Raw genomic sequence first — 13,429 nt, forward strand, 5'->3', positions numbered from 1 at the left:
TGCCGCTCATGAATCTAAGCATGACTTACTAGGAATGATTGGTGTCACACCCCAAAACCGGAACGACGGAAACGTTCGGGGGTGGAGGACGTCATGTTCAGTATCACAACAATGCAAAGTAGTAAACAAGCAACAACATCATCCATTGCATTAATAATATAATTTCATAAAAGTGTGTTCTGTCAAGTTATTTAGACACCAAAATATACATCAAAATAAAAGATGAGTCTTGAATGAGCTCCATCTTCTCAAAACCTGGCACCGGTACCTGTCTACTGGTGACCTGAGAATACAAGTTATTTTGAAAGTGTAGATCAGCTTTAAAGCTGGTGAGATCATAAGTATATTAGTGTATGTATTTGTATGAAAGTATTTGTAAGACTGTATTTGTATAAGTTTGTAATTGTTTGAACTCTCCTAGAAAACCCTATGTTTCCTACTAAAAGTAGCCTTCTACCAAGGCATCTAGTATCTGTGTGTGTCTCTTGTAAGAGCGTGTATTTTCCCAAATCTGACTATCATTAACCAAAAATATAGTTTTTACATTATTGTTTATTGTGTGAATATCACAAAGTAAATGTAATGGGAAAATGAAATAGTACTGTAGTGTTGTATTAAGTAACTACTGCTGTACTAACTACTTTAAACCAATTGTTATTTAAAGTAACATGTGATCGGCCTGTATCCTGCTACCGACTCATAGAAAAACGACGATGTAAGACGTCGTAAGAAATGACGTTTGACACCCGTATACTTGCAATTCCCACTGTAGCGAGCAGCAAGGTGTAGGATAGTCAATCCAGTATAGATCTATACACAAACTCATACAATCCCCACTTAAGGAGATTTTGGATACAAAACGGTCATGACAGGTAGTGCCATGCCCCGTTACGTGGCTCACATAAATGTAATAATGTTCTAGTATATGTATGTGCTAGCTGTATTGTGTGTTCTCTCCCTGTCTAGCATGTATTGTTTATTTCTCATCATAGTATTCTATTGTTTGTTTCTCATCATAGTATCTATTGTTTGTTTCTCATCATAGTATCTATTGTTTGTTTGTTATTGACTCATGTATGAACTGACTCATTGTATGTTTCACTGTTCTAGTAATAGTATTAGTATCTCCCTAAACTATACCTATTATACTTTACTAGTAATGTTGTCTGAATGTATGAACATGTTTGCGTATACCTTTGCTACCCAAAGGTATTGAACTGAATGAAAGAAGGAACTTTATATATATATATATATATATATATATATATATATATATATATATATATATATATATACATATACATAATATATAACTAGGATTCAAACGACCTTCGGACAAATAACCTGAATACCCTAAGTCCACAACCAAACAAGGAACAGGAAGTAAGGTGAGCTATCAGTCCTAAGTCCTTTCAATCCTACTTATATAACTATATCTATATAGATACACATAATATAAGTTAAAAGAGTTTAATAAAAGTATTTGATATGAAAAAGAGTTTATAAAATAGTTTGAAGTAAAACAGTTTGGTAACACAGTTTGAAAAGTAAGAAATCCACTTGTTTGGTAGTTATTAATCACATGTGATTGATATAATAACTATAATTGTTCAACTTGTATTCCCCCCCCCCCCATAAAAGCATTTAAAAACATTTAAAAGGTTAATTAAGGGGTATGAACTCACCTGTAGTTAGTGGTTTGGATGAACGGAATGTATAAGATGCTAGGTGTCAAGTGAAGACTTGTACACACACAATGATCCTAGTTAACATATAATAACACATATATGTATCCAATTAGTCTTTAAACAACTAATTAACAAAGTTAAGACATCCTAGGACATGTAAAACACCTTATTTAAGTGTTATAAGTGCTAAGGATTGCTTCTAAGTGTTGTAGAACATTGATATTGAGTTTAGGGTTCAAGGGTAAACTTTCTTGGAGTTTACGGTTTTGTGACCATAACCCCTTGAGTTTACGGTCGTAAACCCATGAGTTTACGGTCGTAAACTCATGGTACTTGACCATTTTGTGTTTTGAAGCCATTAAGATCATAAGAAGCATTCCTACTTCATGTTTAAGCCTTAGGAAGAGATTAGGGCACCATTTCACTCCTTTAGGGAGTTTACGGTCCTTGGACGACTTCTCTTTGGGTTTACGGCCGTAAACCCAAATGGTTTATGGTCTTTTGATGTTTTCAAGTACTAAGCACATCAAGGAAGGGGTCTAGGCTAGTTTCCAAGGCTTGGTAAGGGACTAGGGCACACTTTGGCACCCTTTTTAGGGTTTACGGTCCAAGGTGTTCTTGGACCGTAAACACCTTTCATCCTTTGATTCTTGGTGTTTTCTAGATGATTATGAAGTGTAACAAGCCTTATAATACACTGGGATAGAAGTACTTACTAGGTAGAAGCTTGAAAAGGTGCTAAAAGTCCAAGAACACTAGTGTGTGTTCTTGGTGAAACTAAGAACACTTGAAGATCTACACAAATGGAATGATTTCACGGATGGAATCACGTAAGATCACTAGATTAAGTAAGATATCAACTTTTTAGGGCAAGAAACACTTACATAGTTGAAGATGAAGAAGGAAAAATCGGATGATACTTGAGAGGATTTGAGTCTTGGTTCTTGAAAATGTGAAAAAGTGAATAAAATGGCTAAGTGCCATATTTATACTCCTTGGGGTTTACGGCCGTAAACACCTTGTTTAGGCCGTAAACTCCAACTCTTGGAGTTTTGGAACTTTATTGGTGCACAATAAACCCTAGGGCATCCTCTCTCCTGTTATCCCCTGAAGTACTAACTTTAAAACACTCAAACTTATTCCAAAAAGCTTGAAAGTTAGCAGAAACTGTTCTGACTTCTATTGAATTGAATGGTTGTACAGAATAGAAATTTCGGGTTGTCACATCATCCCCCCGTTAGAAGGAATTTCGTCCCAAAATTAGAATTTAAGCAAATAAGTAGTTACAAATAACTAAGTAAAAAGAAGAGGATATTTCAGTCTCATCTGTTCCTCTCGCTCCCAAGTGAATTCTGGTCCTCGCTTGGCGTTCCAGCGAATCTTCACTATCGGGATACGGCTTTGTTTCGTTTGCTTGACCTCCCGGTCCATGATCTCTACTGGTTCTTCCACGAAGTTGAGGCTCTCGTTGATCTCGATCTCGTCGAGTGGGATTACAAGAGTCTCGTCGGACATACACTTTTTCAAGTTCGAGACGTGGAAAGTAGAATGTATGTTATTGAGTTCGCGTGGTAAGTTATGTTTCTAAGCTACAGGGCCGATTCTTGCGAGAATCTCAAAAGGCCCTATGTATCTTCGATTTAGCTTTCCACGCTTTCCGAAGCGGATCAAGCCCTTCCAGGGTGAGAACTTCAATAGAACACGGTCGCCCACCTGGAATTCCAACGGTTTCCTTCGTTTATCAGCGTAGCTTTTCTGTCGGTCTCTAGAGGCTTTCAATCGTTCACGAATCTGAACGCTCTTCTCTGTCGTTTCCCGAATGATCTTCGGACCTGTGAGAGTGCTGTCAGGAACTCGTCCTTTAGCTAACTGGGTATCACCCACCTCAGCCCAACACAGAGGGAATCTGCACTTTCAGCCATAGAGGGCCTCGAATGGAGCATCCTTTATGCTCGTGTGATAACTGTTGTTGTAGGAAAATTCGACAAGGGGTAAATGAGTATCCCATGCTTTCCCAAAGTCGATCACACAGGATCGCAACATATCTTCCAAGGTTTGGATAATCCTCTCACTTTGTCTGTCGGTCTGTGGATGGTAGGCTGTACTCATGTCCAACCTAGTTCCTAGGGAACTTTGTAGCGACTGCCAGAACCTCTAAGTGAATCTACTATCTCTGTCCGAGATAATGGATATGGGAACACCATGCAATCGTACAATCTCCCTAATGTAAGTTCTTGTAAGCTTCTCCATCTTGTCTGTTTCCTTGATAGGCAGGAAGTGTGCGGACTTGGTCAATCTATCGACGATGACCCATATGGTATCAAGTCCACCCGTCGTCTTGGGAAACTTGGTTATGAAATCCATAGTGATCCGCTCCCACTTCCATTCTGGTATCTCCGGTTGTTGTAGAAGACCGGAGGGTTTCTGGTATTCGACCTTGACCTTGGCGCAAGTAAGGCATTTACTCACGAAGGTAGCAATCTCTGCTTTCATGTTAGGCCACCAGTATAACTTTTTAAGATCCAGATACATCTTATCTGAACCTGGGTGGACGGAATAACGAGTGTTGTGCGCCTCGTTCATGACCAAGTCTCTGAAACCACCGAGTTTCGGGGTCCAGATCTGATCCATGAAATAATAAGCTCCGCCACCCTTGACCTCCAAATTCTTATCCATCCCTCTTAGGGATTCACCCGCCACATTTTCAGGTTTCAAAGTGTCGAGCTGAGCTTCCTTAATTTGTGTGGACAAGTGTGAATGGATTGTCATAGTCAAAGATTTGACTCTACGACCAGAATATTCTTTCCGACTTAGGGCGTCAGCTACTACGTTGGCTTTACCCGGATGATAACGAATTTCGCATTCGTAATCACTGAGTAGCTCGACCCACCGTCGTTGTCTCATGTTGAGCTCCTTCTGGTCGAATATATGTTGTAGGCTTTTGTGGTCTGTAAAGATAGTGCTTTTTGTTCCATACAGATAGTGTCTCCAGATCTTTAGAGCAACCACAACTGCTCCTAGCTCAAGATCGTGCGTGGTGTAGTTGACCTCGTGTGTCTTCATCTGTCTCGAGGCATAGGCGATGACTTTACCTCGCTGCATCAGAACACATCCGAGTCCTTGATTTGACGCATCGCAATAGACAACGAAGTCTTCTATCCCTTCGGGGAGGGATAGTATTGGTGCGGTGCACAAGGCTCGCTTGAGCGTTTGGAACGCTCTCTCCTGCTTCTCTTCCCAGTTAAAGGCCATGCCTTTCTGGGTCAGTATTGTAAGAGGTTTAGCGATGCGGGAGAAGTTCTGAATGAACCTGCGATAGTAGCCAGCGAGGCCTAGAAATTGACGAATTTATGTAGGCGTCTTCGGTGCTGACCAGCTCTCAATGGCTTTGATTTTGGAAGGGTCCACGTGTATTCCCTCTTCGCTAACCACGTGCCCTAAGAATTCGACTCGTCGGATCTAAAATTCGCATTTCGAGAACTTCGCATAGAGCTTCTCCGAACGTAATGTTTCTAAGACCTGTCGCAGATGTTGACTATGCTCCTCCTTACTACGAGAGTAGATAAGTATGTCATCGATGAAGACGATGACGAACTGATCCAAGTAAGGACGACACACCCTATTCATTAAGTCCATGAATATTGCGGGTGTGTTTGTTAATCCGAACGGCATCACTACGAATTCGTAGTGCCCATAACGAGTTCGGAAGGCTGTCTTCGGAACATCCTCCCCTAGCACTCGTAGTTGGTGATATCCAAATCTTAAGTCAATTTTTGAAAAGAAGTTCGCCCCTTGAAGTTGGTCAAATAAATCGTCAATACGAGGCAGAGGGTATTGATTTTTGACGGTTAGCTTGTTGAGCTCCCTGTAGTCGATGCACATACGAAACGATCCGTCTTTCTTCTTGACGAACAAGACTGGAGCTCCCCAGGGTCAAAAGCTTGGTCTTATAAAGCCCTTGCTGAGCAGTTCGTTAAGTTGACAGGATAGTTCTTGCATCTCTGCAGGTGCTAGACGATAGGGCGATTTGGCTACGGGGGTAGCCCCTGGAACTAAGTCGATTCTGAACTCGACTTGACGTTGCGGAGGTAATCCTGGGAGTTCTTCCGGAAAGATTTTGGGAAAGTCGCATACTACTGGAATGTTCTGAATGTCTGTCGTTTCTTGGCTCACATCGACCACATGAGCAAGGAATGCACGACATTCCTTTCGCAAGAATTTTTGAGCTTGAATGCTCGAGATGATACGAAGGTTCGTGTCGGGTTTGTCGCCATAAACTACTAGGGTTTCGCTAGACGGCAGATTAAGGCGTACAGCCTTCTCGTAACACATGATGTCCGCACGATGAAGACTCAACCAATCCATGCCGATAATGACGTCGAAACTTTTAATTGAAACCGGCATGAGGTCGATTGAAAATGAATGGCTATCTAAAGTTAGGGTACACCCTATGAATATATTGTTCGTGCTCTCTGTCTTTCCATTAGCCATTTCTACAGTGAACGGTTCTTTAAGTGCTCGTGATTTTTGCTTAAGTAAATGAGCAAATTTTTGGTTCACGAAACTCCTCTCCGCTCCGCTATCAAATAGTATGCATGCATAAGAGTTATCGAGGAGAAACGTACCAGTAACCACTGTGGGGTCGGCAACTGCTTCCTCGTGGCCTATGGCCAGAACTCTTGCCACTCCACCGGCATTCCCTGCCTTCGGGCAGTTCCTTTTGTAGTGGCCCACCTCGCCACAACCGTAGCAAGCTTGGCCTACCCCAGCGCCGGGGACTTGGGTGATTGGCCTCGCCGGAGCTTTGCATAAACGGCCAGTGTGCCCCTTCCTGTTGCAGTTCAAACACTGCATTTCCCGGCAGGCTCCTGCGTGGTGGAAGTTGCACTTGTTGCACTTGGGCAAACTTCCAGCGTACTGCTTTGTCGGAGCAGCAGCAATAGCAGGTGTTATCGCAGCATGTACTGCCACGATCTGCTGCTTTTTAGCAGCCTTCTTCTTCTTTTTGTCATCCCAGAACTTCCGCTTGGAATCAGCGTTCTGGCGGGTTCTGAGATGGCTAGGGTTGTTGTTGCGGCCGGGGTACGAACCCCATGGTCTATGAGCCGCTGTGCCAATCGCTTGGCACTATCAAATGTGGTGGGGTTTAAAGCCAAAACATTGCCCTGGAATGGAGGCACCAGCCCCCATATGTACCTTTCAATCTTCTTTCCCTCTGTGTGAACCATGTTGGGACAGAGGGCCACCAGTTCGCAGAACCTGGCGGTGTAGGATACTATATCAGAGCCCTTCATGGTTAGGCTCCACAGTTCCTCTTCTAGCTTTTGGATTTCGCCCCTCGGGCAGTACTCCTCAATCATGAGGTCTTTCAAAGCTTCCCAGCCCATAACATTAGCCACTACAAGAGATAGTGACTTGACATGGCTATTCCACCATGTCAGGGCTTTGTCTTCAAAGGTGCAAGCAGCGAACTTGACCTTGCTTCCCTCTGGACAGGACCAGATTTCGAAAACCGATTCGGTTTTCTCGAACCATTGCGAGAGGGCAATGACTCCGCCAGTCCCTCTAAAGGACTTGAGCTTGCAGTTGGTGAAGTCCTTGAAAGAGCACTCTCTCAAGCGCACGAGAATTTCACCATGAGTAGATAGGATAGGAGTTCCTTCCCCAGTGGAACCCGAAGAATGATATCGTGCCATGGCTGTAGCCACAGCCGCAGCTACAGCAGCATTTAGAGCTGCCGTATCGAATTGAGGAGCAGGTGGTGTCGGTGCGGGAGGATCGTGTCTTGTCGATCGACGTGGAGGCATCTTTCAACTATAAGTTTACAAAGACAAAGATATTGATAAGAATTTAGTAGGACAATTGATGAAAATGACTCATGGACTAACTCTCCATAGCCCAACAGCACAATTGTATAGCACGATTGAATGTAGATCTAGAACTAACAGATGATAGCATTTGAATAATAATTTCCATGAGATTAGATATCTGTCAACAATACTGGAATTACAGATGTAATGAGTTCGGGAAAAATGACCTAGAAGTAGGCCTTACATCAACCAAGATGGGAAAATTTTGACAGACTACTACCTAATCAAGACCTAACGGGTCTAACATTTACAAAGATAGGAAATTAGACTAGAGTTTTTACACTAACTAGGTTACATCCAAAAGAGAAGTCGATGAGACTCTAACGGCGACGAGAACTGCTAGAGTGAGTTCTTGAAAACGACAGAAGACGTTCTATGCCCCTCATACGCCTTTCAGACCTTGTCTGCTGAGCTCGAAGTTCCCTGACTTCAGCTTGGGTTTCAGCAAGTTCCCTCTGTAGAACTGCATTGCGGACCTGAGTCCCTTCATGAGCAGACTCTAGTTGGCGAATGCGAACTGTGTTAACGCCAGAGTTGGCGTCAATCTCCACGACTCGGTCGATAGTCGCTCGACCTTACTCGGTGTTCCGAGCAATCCTACGAACCATGATGGGTGGGACCCTGTCAGCTGAACCTCCCTCAGTGAGGTTGTAGAAGCTTCTGTCTCCATTGTAGGGAATGGGTTGACCTTGTTCCTGACTCCATCTATTCAAGTTTGTGGCCCACAGAGGTGTGGGTCCTTGAAATGCTAGACGAGGATTCAGGTTTGGGTCTTGAGCAGCTGGGGGTAGGTTGTTGACTTCTGGCTCTGAGTCAGAATCCTTAGAAAAGCCTTCAGCTTCGTGATCATCCAATGGGATTGGGTGATCATCTTCTGGCTCTTCTCCCAGCCACCCTACATTGCCGTGGTTGGGGTAGTACGGGTCTCCGGGAAGATGGAATCCAGCCATGATATCTATGTGAGAAAAGAGGTAAAGAAATAACTAAATAGACGCACTAATTAGATAATTATAAGATGATCTTTATCAGTTACTTCAATATTTGCGTAGTGCATACCAGTCATATGTAACCAAGACAGGATAAATCTTCGAATAAGTGACTCTAAATCTAAGCCCACAACCAAACAAGGAACAGGAAGTAAAGCAAAGATCACAGATTCTAAGTCTATGATATCCTAGATACATATAACCTTAGTGTATCCACTCAACAACTATTAATATACTAATAAAGACCTTTAGTTCTCAGATAAATAATTAAAGTAACACAAAATACTCCTATATTATTTTAAGTTTATGTTCGGTTCTATTGTTCTCATTGTAGTAGTGTTGGTAAGTTTTTAGACTTGTTGCAACCTCACAACCACACTTAGGCACATGCTAATCACTCCTCGGATAATGTAGTTGATCAGGCTACATCTTCCCAGGGTTGACCATATGTCTCTAAGTCTACTTGTGCTGCCCAACAATCGTAATACTTTTGTTCTGTCCTAGTGACACTGATTTTAGTATGAATGCAGGTATGTATACTTGGTTAAATATTTTATTATTTAAAAGTATAAACTTTTTATCAGAGTATTTTAATCCCGCTGTGTTTTTAGTTCGTATATCTTTTATGGGTTGATACACTCGATTCACTATAAACAATGCTCTGATACCAATATGTCACACCCCAAAACCGGAACGACGGAAACGTTCGGGGGTGGAGGACGTCATGTTCAGTATCACAACAATGCAAAGTAGTAAACAAGCAACAACATCATCCATTGCATTAATAATATAATTTCATACAAGTGTGTTCTGTCAAGTTATATAGACACCAAAATATACATCAAAATAAAAGATGAGTCTTGAATGAGCTCCATCTTCTCAAAACCTGGCACCGGTACCTGTCTACTGGTGACCTGAGAATACAAGTTATTTTGAAAGTGTACATCAGCTTTAAAGCTGGTGAGATCATAAGTATATTAGTGTCTGTATTTGTATGAAAGTGTTTGTAAGACTGTATTTGTATATGTTTGTAACAGTTTGTAATTGTTTGAACTCTCCTAGAAAACCCTATGTTTCCTACTAAAAGTAGCCTTCTACCAAGGCATCTAGTATCTGTGTGTGTCTCTTGTAAGAGCGTGTATTTTCCCAAATCTGACTATCATTAACCAAAAATATAGTTTTTAAATTATTGTTTATTGTGTGAATATCACAAAGTAAATGTAATGGGAAAATGAAATAGTACTGTAGTGTTGTATTAAGTAACTACTGTTGTACTAACTACTTTAAACCAATTGTTATTTAAAGTAACATGTGATCGGCCTGTATCCTGCTACCGACTCATAGAAAAACGACGATGTAAGACGTCGTAAGAAATGACGTTTGGCACCCGTAGACTTGCAATTCCCACTGTAGCGAGCATTAAGGTGTAGGATAGTCAATCCAGTATAGATCTATACACAAACTCATACGCTCCCCACTTAAGGAGATTCTGGATACAAAACGGTCATGACAGGTAGTGCTATGCCCCGTTACGTGGCTCACATAAATGTAATAATGTTTTAGTATATGTGTGTGCTAGCTGTATTGTGTGTTCTCTCCCTGTCTAGCATGTATTGTTTGTTTCTCATCATAGTATTCTATTGTTTGTTTCTCATCATAGTATCTATTGTTTGTTTCTCATCATAGTATCTATTGTTTGTTTGTTATTGACTCATGTATGAACTGACTCATTGTATGTTTCACTGTTCTAGTAATAGTATTAGTATCTCCCTAAACTATACCTATTATAGTTTACTAGTAATGTTGTCTGAATGTATGAACATGTTTGCGTATACCTTTGCTACCCAAAGGTATTGAACTGAATGAAAGAAGGAACTTTTATATATATATATATATACATATACATAATATATAACTAGGATTCAAACGACCTTCGGACAAATAACCTGAATACCCTAAGTCCACAACCAAACAAGGAACAGGAAGTAAGGTGAGCTATCAGTCCTAAGTCCTTTCAATCCTACTTATATAACTATATCTATATAGATACATAGAATATAAGTTAAAAGAGTTTAATAAAAGTATTTGATATGAAAAAGAGTTTATAAAATAGTTTGAAGTAAAACAGTTTGGTAACACAGTTTGAAAAGTAAGAAATCCACTTGTTTGGTAGTTATTAATCACATGTGATTGATATAATAACTATAATTGTTCAACTTGTATTCCCCCCCCCCCCATAAAAGCATTTGAAAACATTTAAAAGGTTAATTAAGGGGTATGAACTCACCTGTAGTGAGTGGTTTGGATGAACGAAATATATAAGATGCTAGGTGTCAAGTGAAGACTTGTACACACACAATGATCCTAGTTAACATATAATAACACATATATGTATCCAATTAGTCTTTAAACAACTAATTAACAAAGTTAAGACATCCTAGGACATGTAAAACACCTTATTTAAGTGTTATAAGTGCTAAGGATTGCTTCTAAGTGTTGTAGGACATTGCTATTGAGTGTAGGGTTCAAGGGTAAACTTTCTTGGAGTTTACGGTTTTGTGACCATAACCCCTTGAGTTTACGGTCGTAAACCCATGAGTTTACGGCCGTAAACTCATGGTACTTGACCATTTTGTGTTTTGAAGCCATTAAGATCATAAGAAGCATTCCTACTTCATGTTTAAGCCTTAGGAAGAGATCAGGGCACCATTTCACTCCTTTAGGGAGTTTACGGTCCTTGGACCACTTCTCTTTGGGTTTACGGCCGTAAACCCAAATGGTTTATGGTCTTTTGATGTTTTCAAGTACTAAGCACATCAAGGAAGGGGTCTAGGCTAGTTTCCAAGGCTTGGTAAGGGACTAGGGCACACTTTGGTACCCTTTTTAGGGTTTACGGTCCAAGGTGTTCTTGGACCGTAAACACCTTTGATCCTTTGATTCTTGGTGTTTTCTAGATGATTATGAAGTGTAACAAGCCTTATAATACACTAGGATAGAAGTACTTACTAGGTAGAAGCTTGAAAAGGTGCTAAAAGTCCAAGAACACTAGTGTGTGTTCTTGGTGTTCTTGGTGAAACTAAGAACACTTGAAGATCTACACAAATGGAATGATTTCATGGATGGAATCACGTAAGATCACTAGATTAAGTAAGATATCAACTTTTTAGGGCAAGAAACACTTACATAGTTGAAGATCAAGAAGGAAAATTGGATGATACTTGAGAGGATTTGAGTCTTGGTTCTTGAAAATGTGAAAAAGTGAATAAAATGGCTAAGTGCCATATTTATACCCCTTGGGGTTTACGGCCGTAAACACCTTGTTTAGGCCGTAAACTCCAACTCTTGGAGTTTTGGAACTTTATTGGTGCACAATAAACCCTAGCGCATCCTCTCTCCTGTTATCTCCTGAAGTACTAACTTTAAAACACTCAAACTTATTCCAAAAAGCTTGAAAGTTAACAGAAACTATTCTGACTTCTATTGAATTGAATGGTTGTACAGAATAGAAATTTTCGGGTTGTCACAATTGGCAGCATTGATTGTACACATTGGGAGTGGGAAAATTGTCCCAATGCATGGCGAGGTCAATTCCCACGAGGTGATCATGGCGTGCCGACTATTATACTAGAGGCCGTTGTTTCACATGACCTATGGTTTTGACATGCATTCTTTGGTATGACGGGGTCAAACAACGACCTGAATGTGCTTGAAGCCTCTCCGATATTTAATGATATTTTACAGGGTAAAGCCCTAAACATGCCTTTCGTTGTGAATGAACATCAATATAATTATGGGTATTACCTTGGTGATGGGATATATTCAGAGTACGCTACGTTTGTCAAGTCGTACTCATTTCCGGCCGATGAAAAACGAAAATTGTTAAAGTTAGCACAAGAATCGGCAAGGAAGGATGTGGAACGGGCGTTTGGGGTCCTCAAACAAAAGTGACACATTATCAAACATCCGACACGGTCATGGGATAGGGCGAAATTGACGAAGGTGTTGACTGCTTGTGTTATTTTACATAACATGATAATTGAAGAAGAGGGCAGAGCTATTTGTATGTATAATCCGGAAGATATTCTTAACCCACCTGCAGTAATACAAGTCGGCAGCCCTGCATACTTCACACGACTTTTGGAAATACAAAATAGTGGAACACATCACAATTTACGTTATGATTTGACTGAGCATATATGGCAAAGACAATTCCAGTAACACGGTGGCAATGACGACGACGGTGATGACGACGAGGATGACGACGAGGAGGACGACGAGTAATATTGTCTATGTTTTTTTAGTAATTTATTTTTTAAATGATTATGTTTTTTTAAGTAATGTAGATTTTAAATTTCTGTATTTAAAATTAATGTAAAATGTTTTTAATTAATATTTATGTTTTTATTTTTGTTTAATAATTATTTTTTAAATTATTCTAATGAAAAAAAATAAAAAAAGAAAAAGAAAAAATGATGTGGAGTGGTGATGATTTCCAAGAGTTAGTGGGTTGGTAGTAGGTTGGTAGTGGAGGTGATGTGGCGCTGATGTGACGTCACTTTTTGAGTAGGCTGGGTGTGACCATACCCCTTAGCCTTAGCGCATCGCTAACAATTTTCAAAAAGTCAGTTTTGTTAAGAATATATATAAAATAAAATAAAATCTATGATAAAAAGTAGAGATATTCTTCTTCTACATTCTTTTACACTTTTAGAGAAATGAAACCCTAGCTTAAATATATAATTAGAATACATAGACAAATCACCCACATCATCATTCATTCACCAAAATACATATATAACACATGCACACGCACCAAAACCCACAAATATATATATATATATATATATATATATATATATATATATATATATATATATATATATAT

Source organism: Lactuca virosa, chromosome 7, assembly GCF_052849685.1.
Source record: "Lactuca virosa cultivar CGN04683 chromosome 7, Lactuca_virosa_CGN04683_v6, whole genome shotgun sequence".
Lineage (NCBI taxonomy): Eukaryota > Viridiplantae > Streptophyta > Magnoliopsida > Asterales > Asteraceae > Lactuca > Lactuca virosa.